The sequence below is a fragment of the Stegodyphus dumicola genome, chromosome 6, assembly GCF_044657685.1.
Source record: "Stegodyphus dumicola isolate Sdum_Otavi_A_Nest chromosome 6, ASM4465768v1".
NCBI lineage: Eukaryota > Metazoa > Arthropoda > Arachnida > Araneae > Eresidae > Stegodyphus > Stegodyphus dumicola.
In genome coordinates, this window is record NC_140773.1 from 67,533,753 (window position 1) to 67,546,168 (window position 12,416).

A 12,416-nucleotide genomic window follows, 5' to 3' on the forward strand; every position below is an offset into this window, starting at 1 on the left:
CAAATATCGCATTTCATATTATATTAAAATGTAAAATCAAATATGAAATACAAAGCTTGAATTTGGATTTTAAAAAAATAAATGAATTTAATTAGATCTCACAGGCACTTGTTGTTTTTGGCCAAAAAAAATTTCATTTAAATTAAGAGAACTTATCTATTCTTAAACTGCCAGTTACAAGCAATTAATTTAAATATATACATAGACTCCAACCTTCAGCAAACCTTGTCAGTAGTCAACGTGCAAACGACATTTTTACAACTTTGAAAATGTGCGCGTAGCGTATGTTGTAATTAACCATTCATTAATTTTAAATTAATAATTAATTGTAATCAATTTTATTACATTTAAAATCCATATACATATAAAACTGAATAATTAAAAATATACCTTGTAAATTATATGCACATTTAATTAGAAATTTTCTTTTAACTCCTCAAGCATTCACTAATAAAAAGTACTTCAAATCACTACTAATCATAGAAAAAATCAGAAGCTATAAATCATACCTTTATTCTGGATATGATTTCTACAGGGAAATAAAATTTAAATAACCAAGAATGATACATATAAGTATTAAACAAAATATGCATAATTTATGAATGCAAAGATTTATATGTAGCATGCTTAGCAAGCTTAAGTTCTGATTTTGAGAATGTTTTTTTATAACACAGTTCTTCATTTGCCTGCATATTTATTTTTTCAATCAAAACTGCTTCAAGAGTTTTAAGACCTAAATTTGGTCAAAATTCCGTCTGATTTTTTTTAACAATAGAAAAAATTCTTTCGCAAGCTGCACTTGAATGAGGTATTATTAAGGCAGCAAGCATTATAGAAGGCAATACTTTGTATTTAATACACCCATTCATATTTTTTAATTTGGCAATTTCTCCCCATGCTATATCAATACGCAAATCTACAATTTCTTTCAAATCATCTACTTGATACATGGAAAATTCAATTTCTACTTGATTAAGACATTTTTCATCAATAATGGATGGAAAAGTATTCATCAAGTAAAGAACAGATGAAAATGAGACTTCAGTTCTCAAGTTGATGTCAGCAACTTCAGCATGTTTTAGAAATGGATCACTCAGTGGAAATTTATCAATTATATATGAACATGCAGTTACAAAAAAAGCTCGCACAGAATTGAAAAATGATTTCACTTCACTTTCATTCAACTTGGCATTTTTTAAATATTAGTCTTGTTTCCGCACCAATCACTAAATTTTCATTTTCTTTTTGTTTACTATACTTCTGAAATGGAATAGACGTTAGAGTAACATCTTCATTTTCTTTAGAAATTACTGATGGTTTTATGAATCTAACAAATAAATTCATTAAAAGTTCAAAAAGTTCTCTTCTCAATTTATGTATATAAGGAGCTTGTTGTTGCAAATTAATATTTACTGTTATAAACAAAGGTAAAGTATTTTTCAAAAATAACAAGTAAAATTTGGTGGTCGGTGACTGTAAAATTTTTTTAATGTTTTGCAATCTCTTTCCTTCATTCTCACTGTTATCTGGTTTATCTCCAAAAAAATTTATCACAGCATCCCACTGTTCCAAAATCCTTGTTATAGATTCTAAAAGAGACAACCATCTCGTACTGCAATATTTCAAAATTTTATGAGATTTTGCATTCTGTCCCAAAATTTGTTGAGCAACTTTGAAGCTATGCTTCCGTTTCGAACTTTTCTCCAAGTAAAAATATATATCTATTATCAACATTTCAATTTCTGAGCCAATTAATTTTTCAGTAGCTTTTTTTGCAGCTATATGCAAGAGGTGGCACGGACAACCTCGGGTGATTATACATGGTTGATGCATTTTGATAAATGATGCTACACCTTTAAACTTTCCAATCATATTACTAGCATTATCTGAAGAAAATGATAAGCAATTTTTCCATTCTAAACCTTTGTTTTTAAAGTTTTCATTTATACAATTAAAAATACCTTCTCCTGTATTATTCGTGCATTCTAAAATAGAAATCAATGAAGTAATTATCACTCCCTTTTCTTTACTGTAGTATGTTATAACCAATGGGTACAGTTTGTTATCATTGTTATCATTACTTCCATCAGTACTTAGAGAAAATGATGTACTGCACACTGATTTTATAATATCAGCAACAGTATTTTCTGCAAGCGTTTTCACAATAGCAGCAGTTTTGGTATGACCGCAGCTAAATTTTTTTGCTATGGCAGAATCCGGAAACATTGCTTTGAAAAGCTCTTTGGAATGATCCGAAACAGAAAGCGGTAGATTATGTTCAATTAAAAAACGAACAAAATAGCATTCGGCTTTTATAGGATCTGTTTCATCATCTTTTATTAAGAAATTTGTTATTTCTTTAGATTTTACGGTGCCAAGTTCTATATGCTTTTGAGTAAACACATGCCGTTTACAGTCATCTTTTCTGCCATGAGCAACTGAGAAGTCTTTGTTGCATACACTGCAGTGTACGTGATTCACAGAAATTTCGGATGCTTTAATGCATGGAAATTCTGAAGAATATGAATCTTTAAACTTCTGCTTTGATAATTTTGGCTTCTTCGTTCGAGGCAGCATTATGATTAAAAATCTTTCACCTGATTCACAGTTCACAAGACACACGCTAAGCTCTCGCCGTAAACTACACAATGCAGCCGAATGCAGCCTAAACACGCATCAGCGAGGAACCTGGGAGACAGACAATTGGGTGGAACTATTGATAAGTCGTTAACGGTTGGAGTTACTGATCTACGACTGGCTAATTCTTCAAAACTAGGAACGCACTCAACACGTGATATATGATAACACGAGTATTCAGCCAATCATCGGATGAATTAGTTGGTTCCGTTTTGCGTACTGATTCTCCTGCTCTTGTTTCTGTAAAATCCGTAGTTTTTTCCATACTTTTCGTAGCTCGTAGTTTTTCATGAATTTCCGTAGAAACTACGGAGAATCCATAGTAGTTGGTGTCTATGTATATACTAAGAACTTTATACATATCAAGAAACCATCCATTGCAAAAGGCAATTACACAACCTTCATAAAAAATTAAGTAATAAGTATAAAGCATTCATGCAATGACTAATACACAGAATTCCTATAACCTGTACACTCTCAAACCATAGAGTTATGTGAATCAGACAAATTCTGAGTATTATTCAGTCATAACTTTCTGAATTTTGCTTCATTTCCTCCCTTCTTACTTTAAATTTAAATGTTTGCAAACAACTGATCAAATCATATCTTAATAATACTTAATTAAGAAAATAAAACTTCACAATTTTAAATCAAAGCTAGGTTTTAGCCACTCAGAGCAGTACTGCATCTCCTATATTCTAAGCTTAGTGCCCCTAAATTCTGTTGCATAGATCCTGTTCTTTTAATACATGTGTCACCATAAGACCGAAATGCAGTGGAAGGAAAAAAAAGATAAGTGACAGAGAACTGTGTGAGTGTTCTTGAGAAAGTAAATGAATCTTCTGTAAAATGCATTGATACACTTTATAGACAAAAATCTCCCACATAAAAAATTACTTTGAAAGTAATTATGCTCTTAACACACACACACACACACAGAAAAAAATTAATTAATGAAGTTTATAAAAAAACCCCACCAGTACAATTTTCCTAAACTTTACACTACAGAAGGTGCCAAATGTGATGACATTTGTGCACGACTAGTTTGAGCAATGATAACATTTAGTACTAAGAAAAAATACCCTTCAAAAATGCAACAGAATTTAATTAAATAGAAAAATTAAATATAAAATTGCAAAAACATTTTTATGAACTGTTTATAACATTTTGAAAAATTATTTTTATTTGATTATTTTCTGATTCTTGGCAATTTTTATAATCAATTTTGACCTTATTTGGTAATTTTACTTCAGTTTACAAAATTAGGTACTTCTTTGTTCTACTGAGATTAAATCACCAACCAAGATATCTCGCCAAACTCCGGCTGCATGTTCTTATACCTTGCCACGTGATCATACATTAGTACCGGCTGCATATTCTTATACCTTGTCACATAATTATATATATTATAGGGGTGGCCAAAGTGCAGCTCGCAAGCCTGATACAGCTTTCGCAGGCAATTTGTGCGGCTCATGCATATAAAATATATATAAGAAATATCCTAAACTAAAATTTTCAGTGTTGAAAAGGAAGTAATTAATTAGTTTAAACTCTTTACAAAGTTATCAGGGATTTCTTTCTATTTAAAACCTCCTCCACTACTTCTATGATGATGTAAAAATGAACTTGTGGCTTTTAGAAATTCTAGATGCGGCTCTCGAACATTCCTGAATTCAAACGTGTGGCTCTTACTGACATGAAGTTTGGCCAACCCTGGTATATCAGAAATATGTTGCATTTTTGCTTTCACAGAGTATTCTTATATTATTCATTTCTGATGAGGTTTTTAAATTGGCATTGTTATTTAAAAATATATGCATTGCCCCTTTTTTTGTGAATATGATGTTAATAATCTTTAATTTATCAAGTATGGTAGATGCCATATAATTTTTTTCAAGAAAAATATTTTTTACCTGACAAAGAATATGCAAAAATGGTCACTATATAAAACTTTATTGTCAAAATCAACGGGAGGTGCTATGTTAAAAACTGCAAAAAGAAGAAGGGTCTTCCATGTTAGAAATTGGTTCAGCACTAAATCATCCATCACTGCTATTAGATTTATGTATTCTTGGGCAGAGGAGGTGACGTCCATGAAATGGTGTACCAAACAGCGTAATATGTGTGAAATTGCTGCAGTTGAACAATTTACATGTCATAAAATAATAATAATAATGACGATAAGGATTTTTAAAAATATTCTTAGGAAATGATAGGTAAGTATTATATATATATACTGTGTTTATTTTTACATTCACGCTTCACGAGCTTGGTAAAATAACAGCTGAGACTTTGGTCCAAATCTAAATCACCAAATATGCTTGGGGGCTGCTACAACAAAGAAGTACTGAAAATTCTTTGATAATATTAATCAAATTGTTGATCACAATTAAGACAATTAAGACAGTTTTTGTAACAATATCTGGTATTTACGTATTATCCCATCAACCGTGAAACTGTCGTCAAGCACGGTGATTAGTGCCGATTATGGATAAGCAAGACGTAACAACTGTCGTAACATATGCTTTTTTTTGTGTGTGTGTGTAATTCTGATCGATTCTTGATAAGCTACATTTGGTTTTTATGAACAAGGATATAAATTTATTGTTATTACAGTATTTTTCATGAATTTTGAAAAAAAAATTAGGATTTGCCTTCTACAGAACAATAAGCTGCGAGTTATTTCCGAATCCTGCCATAAAAAAAGTGTTTATTAATGTAAACAATACGGTTGACAAAACATACCTGTGTGAAGTTTGTATATTAGTGTTTTAAACAGTTTGTATCATAACATCCTAATCAGAGCTTTCAGCAAAATTAAAGGACCAACAAAATAATAAAAATTGACAAAAGCATTTTTACAAAGCAGGTTGAATATTGATTGTTAATTATTAAATAAAGAGGCACGAGTTCCTAAAGAACTTCCCCCGGAACAACTGGCACAACTATGTTGGAATCTTCACCAAATTTCATGGTTCGATGGTAGCCAATTTTCACAGTCAATAGAATAATACACAAACACCCAAAATCCGAATGATAACATTAAGTGGCATCTACTGCAATTCCACTATTAATGTTCTCTTCATGTATCATTCATTAATAACATTAGTAGACTGAAACTTATATTTATCAAAAGAAAATTTTTTGGCTTTTTATCCTCTTGTAGTCTTTTTCCCATTTCTAATGACAGAAAATTCTCTACAAGGGGTATTTTAAGAATTTATCCCTCTTTGATGCCAATGTAACCAAGCTTGCTCCTTTCACAGGTGTAAACAAAACAGTTACAAATTGTATTTTATGTTGGAACTCAAATACCTAAAATGCTGAGGATAGTCTAACAGACAACAAAATATGCAGGTCAGGTGTTGATGAAAGTTCCATGCATAAGTGGAAGAAAACTGAAATCAGAATTAATATGCGTTGCGTAAAGAAGTAATGAAATGGCCTAGCCTATAAGAAAGTGTCAGGGACTAGGTTCTGTGTTGTATTTTATATGTGTTGGGTACGTGCTCAGTGATGATTACAAGATGTACACAAACATCGTTTATTCTACATTACTCATCTACTATTCTATATTACAGTTATAGTTAAAGATAATAATAGATACAGTTACAGTTACATATATAACATCTCCCTTTTTTATAAAAAATAATAATAGTAGTAAAATTAAACATATTCTTTTAAATAATAAGGTTTCTTAACAGTCCTACCAGATCGAGTGATGTAGTTATGTCCATTTGAAAAATTTGATGATACTATACCTCTTTTGCTATTTGGTGACACAACACTTCTGTTAGATTTTGAAGGACTTACAGGCATATCTAAATTTGTAGTGCTCCTACTATTTTCATGTATCTCGGGTTCATCTATAACTTCATTCTCATAGTTGTTTTGTATTGCAAACTCTTCCTGATTAGTTCCTTTAAGAAGGTCTCTTCTGTTCCTTTCTACAATTCTTCCATCTGTTCTTATAATCCTATATGAACGTGGTCTTTCTGCTTTTTCTATAATTTTCCCTCTTTCATTTAGTTTTTTCCCTTTCTCTTTTATGTAAACATGATCTCCTATTTTCAGTGGTTTTAATGGTCTTGCATTCCTATCATAATAACTTTTTTGTAAGGTTTGCCTCTTCAGTAAGTGTTGTTTATGGTCTTCATATCGTTTAGCTTGGATAAAATTCTCTTTTATAGGCATCAATCCATTTACTTTTCTTCCAAACATCAATTCAGAAGGTGACTTAATTTCATCTGAAATAGGAGAGTTACGATATTCCAGTAAAACTAAATATGGATCTTTGTTGTCAACTACAGCTTTTTCTAACATTCGCTTGACAGTTTGAATATGTCTTTCAACCATTCCATTAGACTGCGGGTATTTTGGACTTGAAGTTCTGGTTTCAAAATTCCATCTTCTTGCAAAATCTTTATATTTCCTGCAATTATATTGTGGACTATTATCCGAATATACTATTTTCGGAATACCATGTCTTGCAAAAATTGATTTCAATTGCTTTATCACTGCTACACTTGACAAATCTTCCAAATGTCCAATTTCAACATATTTGCTAAAATAATCTATAACTATTAGATAATCCCTTCCTTGAAAGTAAAAGAGGTCTGTTCCCAATACTTCCCATGGACCATTAGGTATTTCTTTAGATATCATTGGTTCTTTAGTATTAGCTTTTTGTAAACTTAAACATGTTTGACAATTCAGTACCAAATCTTCAATTTCTTTGGACATTCCTGGCCAATATAATATTTCTCTTGCTTTAATCTTGCATTTTACGACTCCTAAATGACCATAGTGAATTCTGCTTAACATATCTTTTCGTAAACTTCTTGGTACAACAACACAGGAATTTTTAAATATTAATCCATTTGCTTCTGATAGTTCTTCTCTGAAGTTAAAATATGGTTTTGCCAGTTCTGGAACCATACAATTTTCATCTCGCCATCCAGTTTTAATTAATTTTCTTAAAACTTGTAGTTCTTCATCTTTTTCTGTTTCCAGTTGAAAAACTTCCATTCTACCATTAGACATTGGTATACATTCTACAACTAATCCAACATGAGCTTCTATTTCTCCTTCTAAGAAATCAGATCCTTTATCAGTGAATGATCTTGATAATGCATCCGCTATAAAAAGTTCTTTTCCTGGTTTATATTTTATCTCAAACTGATATGGCTGTAATCTTATACGCATTCTTTGTAGTCTTACAGGGCATTTATTTAATGGCTTTTTAAAAATTGATTCCAGTGGTTTATGATCACTTTCCACAGTAATATTTTTTCCAAATATATACTGGTGAAATTTCTCACACGCAAATACAATAGCTAAAGTTTCCTTTTCAATTTGAGCATAATTCTTCTGTTAATGCCTTAGATGCATATGCCACTGGTAAATTATTCTGCAGTAAGACTGCTCCTAGTTCTTCTTGAGATGCATCTACAGATAAAACTACTGGCAAGTTTATATCATAATACTGTAAAGCTGGTTTATTTACCAAGACATCTTTTAGTCTTCTAAATGCTTTTTCATGTGTTGCATTCCAGTTCCAGATAACTTGTTTTTTCAACAAATCTCTTAAGCATGATGTCAATTCTGATACATTAGGTATAAATCTAGAAACATATGTAATCATTCCTAGAAAAGTTTCTAATTCTTTCACATTTTTTGGTGGTTTTATATCTAGAATAGCCTTAATTTTGTCTTCATCTGGTTTTAAACCATCTTTAGAAAATATATGTCCCACATATTTCACTTCATTCAGCCCAAATTTACATTTATTTAAATTAAATTTAACATTCTTTTCTCTGGCTCTGTCCAACAACTTCTTTAATCTTGAATCATGTTCTTTTTTATCTTTACCCAAAACTAATAAGTCATCTATATATATTTGAAGTCCTTCTAAATCACTAAAAATTTCAGTAAAACTTCTGGTGATGAACTCAGTCCATATGGCAACCTCAAAAAACAATATCTACCAAACGGAGTGTTAAATGTAGTAAATTCACAACTTGAATCTGACAGTTTAATTTGCCAAAATGCTTTGTTTGCATCTAAAATACTAAAGACCTTTGCATTTGTCATTTGAGATGAAATTTCTTCAAAGGTTGGTATGTGATAATGTTCTCTCAGTATATTTTGGTTAAGGTGCTGAGGATCTAAACACACTCTTAAATTTCCATCCTTTTTCCTTACTACCACTAATGAATTCACGAATTCTGTTGGTTGGTTAACTTTCTTTATAATACCATCTTTTTCCATTCTTGCTAATTCCTTTTTTAATGGATTTAATAAGCTAAGTGGAATTTTCCTACAGGGTTCTATTTTACCAACAGCTCCTGGTTTTAATTTAATATGATATGTATATCCAGTTAAATTCCCAGTTCCTTTAAACAAATCTTGATATCATTTTAAAAGTTCTGGTAACTTTTCATTAGAATCAGGATTTACTGTACAAATCCTTTGTATTAGGTTTAATTTTTGCAATGTAGGTAAACCTAAAATAGCTGGAACAGTTTTATCACATGCTACGACTTGAAATTCTATTTCATCCTTGTCCCCTTTCGATGTTTCACATAATAATTTACATTTTCCAACTACATCAATTGTAGTACCATTGTAATTATTTAAAGTGACTTTTGATTTAGTCAAACATTTCTCTCTTAAATTTAATTGTTTAAATTTAGGCAATGGTAGCACATTACACTGAGCTCCAGTATCCAACTTAACAAATAAATATTTAGATATGTTTACTTTTAGTTTTTCAAACCATTCGATTTTATTTTTAGAAAATGGATTTATATCTTCTACTGACCCTAAAATATATTCATTACCATTATTATGTAGCTCATGCTCTAAATTATTCTGTACAACATTAACATTTTTAAAAGTGCACATTTTAGAAAAGTGATTTTTCTTTTTACAGTACAAGCAAATCTTATTATAAGCAGGACAGTTGTATAACTTATGAAAAGTTCCACATTTTCTACATAGTTTTGGATTATTGTACTTATTTCCTTGACAGTTTGAAGAAGATTTAGTACTTTGTTGCTTTTGTTTTACATGAAAGTCTTTCTTACAAGGCTGACTTTTTTCCTCTGAAGGTCGAAATTTATTACGTTTGATAGCTTCTATTTTATTTTCTTCAGTTAAAGTTTTCAGCTGAAGTTCTGCTAATTCAGAAGCTTTACACATTTTAATACATTTCTCAAATGTTAAATGATCTTCCCTTAATAATCTATCTTTGAGATTTTTATTTAGAATTCCACTTACTATTCTATCCCTTATTAAACTATCTTTTAATTCTGCAAATCCACAGTTGCTACTTAATTTCTTTAAATCGGTTAAGAAATCATCAAACGATTCACCTACATGTTGTGTTCGACAGAAAAATATATGTCTATCAACACTTTCGTTTGCTTTCGGTATGCAAAAATTTTCGAAAGCTTCAATTACTTTGTCAACATCCTTCTTATCTTCTTCACTTAAATTAAAAGTATTAAATTTTTCAAGTGCTTCTTCACCAATTATATGCAATAAAATAGCTACTTTAATTTCAGATGATTTAGTAATACCACCAGATGCTAACATATAAATTTGGAATTTTTGTTTCCATTTCTTCCAATTTTCGCTTAAATTTCCTTCGAAACTTAGATTACTTGGTGGCTTTAATCCATCCATATTTAATTTAGGACTTTAAATAGTTTATATATATGTATTTTTAGCCACTTCCAATAAAAATAAACAACTCACTTACCAGCAATATAAGTTTGATTTTACAGTAAACAACTTCCCATGATGTTTTTGTTTAGAACATCTTTACTGAGGCTGCATGGTTCTTCAAAAAAGATTTTCTTTTTTAATCAACTACTGCTGCCCCATGTGTTGTATTTTATATGTGTTGGGTATGTGCTCAGTGATGATTACAAGATGTACACAAACATCGTTTATTCTACATTACTCATCTACTATTCTATATTACAGTTATAGTTAAAGATAATAATAGATACAGTTACAGTTACATATATAACAGGTTCTAGAAAATCAGAATGAATTATTTGTAATAAGGAATAGTGTATGTTTATGTAAAAATGGGCAAAAAAGAATGCAAATGAAAGTGAAAAATTTAAAGCAACTTTGAACTGCTGTAGTCGATTTATGATATGGCATACTTCAGAAAAAAATACATAAGTTTTTCAAAGGCTTTCAAAAGGTTTGGACAACAAATTGATAAATTTCCAGAAGCATGTTATTGGTCTACGAAGATAAAAAAAAAATATATGTATGGTTATTTTTAAAAGAAAGACAATGTCGAAATGTAATTCCCAAATGGTGTTTTCGCTCATGTTTACCAGATACAATGGATGGGGGGAAAAAAAAAAAAAATGTTAAATTGTGGATAAAAAATGTTTGGCAAAAGAGACCTCTGGCCTTAAGTCTTAACAAGTCTGGCCTTTGCAAGTCTTTTAAGTTTGGGACATGTTCCGATCTCATCTAATAAATAAAACGAAGAAACTGTAATGAAGTGTAAGTGTAATGAAGACATGGCAGTTATTCCAGGGAGATTAATGCCATCAGTTCAACCTTTAGATGTGTGTATGAATAAATCATTCAAAGAAAATTTAAAATGGCCGTGGAATGTCTGGATTTTAGAAGGGGGGAAAACATTTACAAAAGGCCAAATGCGTCATGCCAGTTTAGAAATAATGTACGAGTGGATAATAAAAGCATGCAATAAAATTAAACTTGATGCAATTCAAAAGTCATTTAAAAATGTAGTACATTTAACAATCTAGACAGAAAGGAAGATGATTATTTATTTATGGTTAGGGTAACAGTGATGGTGAAGATGAAACACAATTCGATGATGTGCTTGATGATATAACAGAAGACAAATATAATGAATTTTTCATGTTACCGTATAACGAAAATTTTGAAGCTATTTATTATTTAAATTTTAAAGGTATGTCATTTCTTTTTAATAAACAGCATTTAGGTACATGTAGAAATCTAATTTTTGTATGCTCATCTTTTCCTTACTTTATCAATCATTTTCATATGTAGCGTATAATGTGCAAATTTAGATCTTATTTTCTGTATTCAAAGTATGTTATACACTGGAATACACAGTATATGTTTTTTAAAAAAATTCTTACTTCAGTAATCAAATAAATTCATTTCTTCAATTAAACACGCTATAAATATCATGCATTTTTGTAAAACGATTGTAAGGTTGTTGTTAATGTACATATTTACATATGAAAAAAAAATACTGTTACATTTTCTACTCTGAATTTTTTAAAAATTGAAATCTTGTTTGTTTTACAGGAATAACAAACTTCACTAAAAATCAAGTTTACTCTCATGTTGTTAACAGTGATATTTACTTGACCAGTCTTACTATTTTGCAATGCATGATTTGCATTCTCTTAAAAAATTCTGTCTCAAGTGATAATACTGCTCTTATAGGAAATTTCAAAATAAAAATTTTTGGTATAAATGTATAAAAAATATTCATGTTAAATTTTAGAAAACTTCGTTGAATACTTATATATAGAGTTGAAACTTTCATAATCTGGAGGAAGAGAAGGAAAACAAATTAGGATAATATAAGATTTGAGTTAACAATAAAAACTAACATTAATTCCACTATATTTCATCAGTGATTATTTAACATTTTACACAACCTTGAGACTGTTTACAAAATAATGGTACAAAAAAGTGATGCTATGTTCATAATTTACTCTACAAGGATTAAAAACAAAATTACT

General features: G+C 30.1%; 1 protein-coding gene across 4 annotated transcripts in view; it reads right to left on the reverse strand.

The window, feature by feature from the left end:
* Positions 1 to 12,416, reverse strand: part of LOC118193934 (uncharacterized) — a 412,362-nt gene that overhangs the window by 54,501 nt on the left and 345,445 nt on the right. The gene's annotated exons all lie outside the window — the stretch shown is intronic.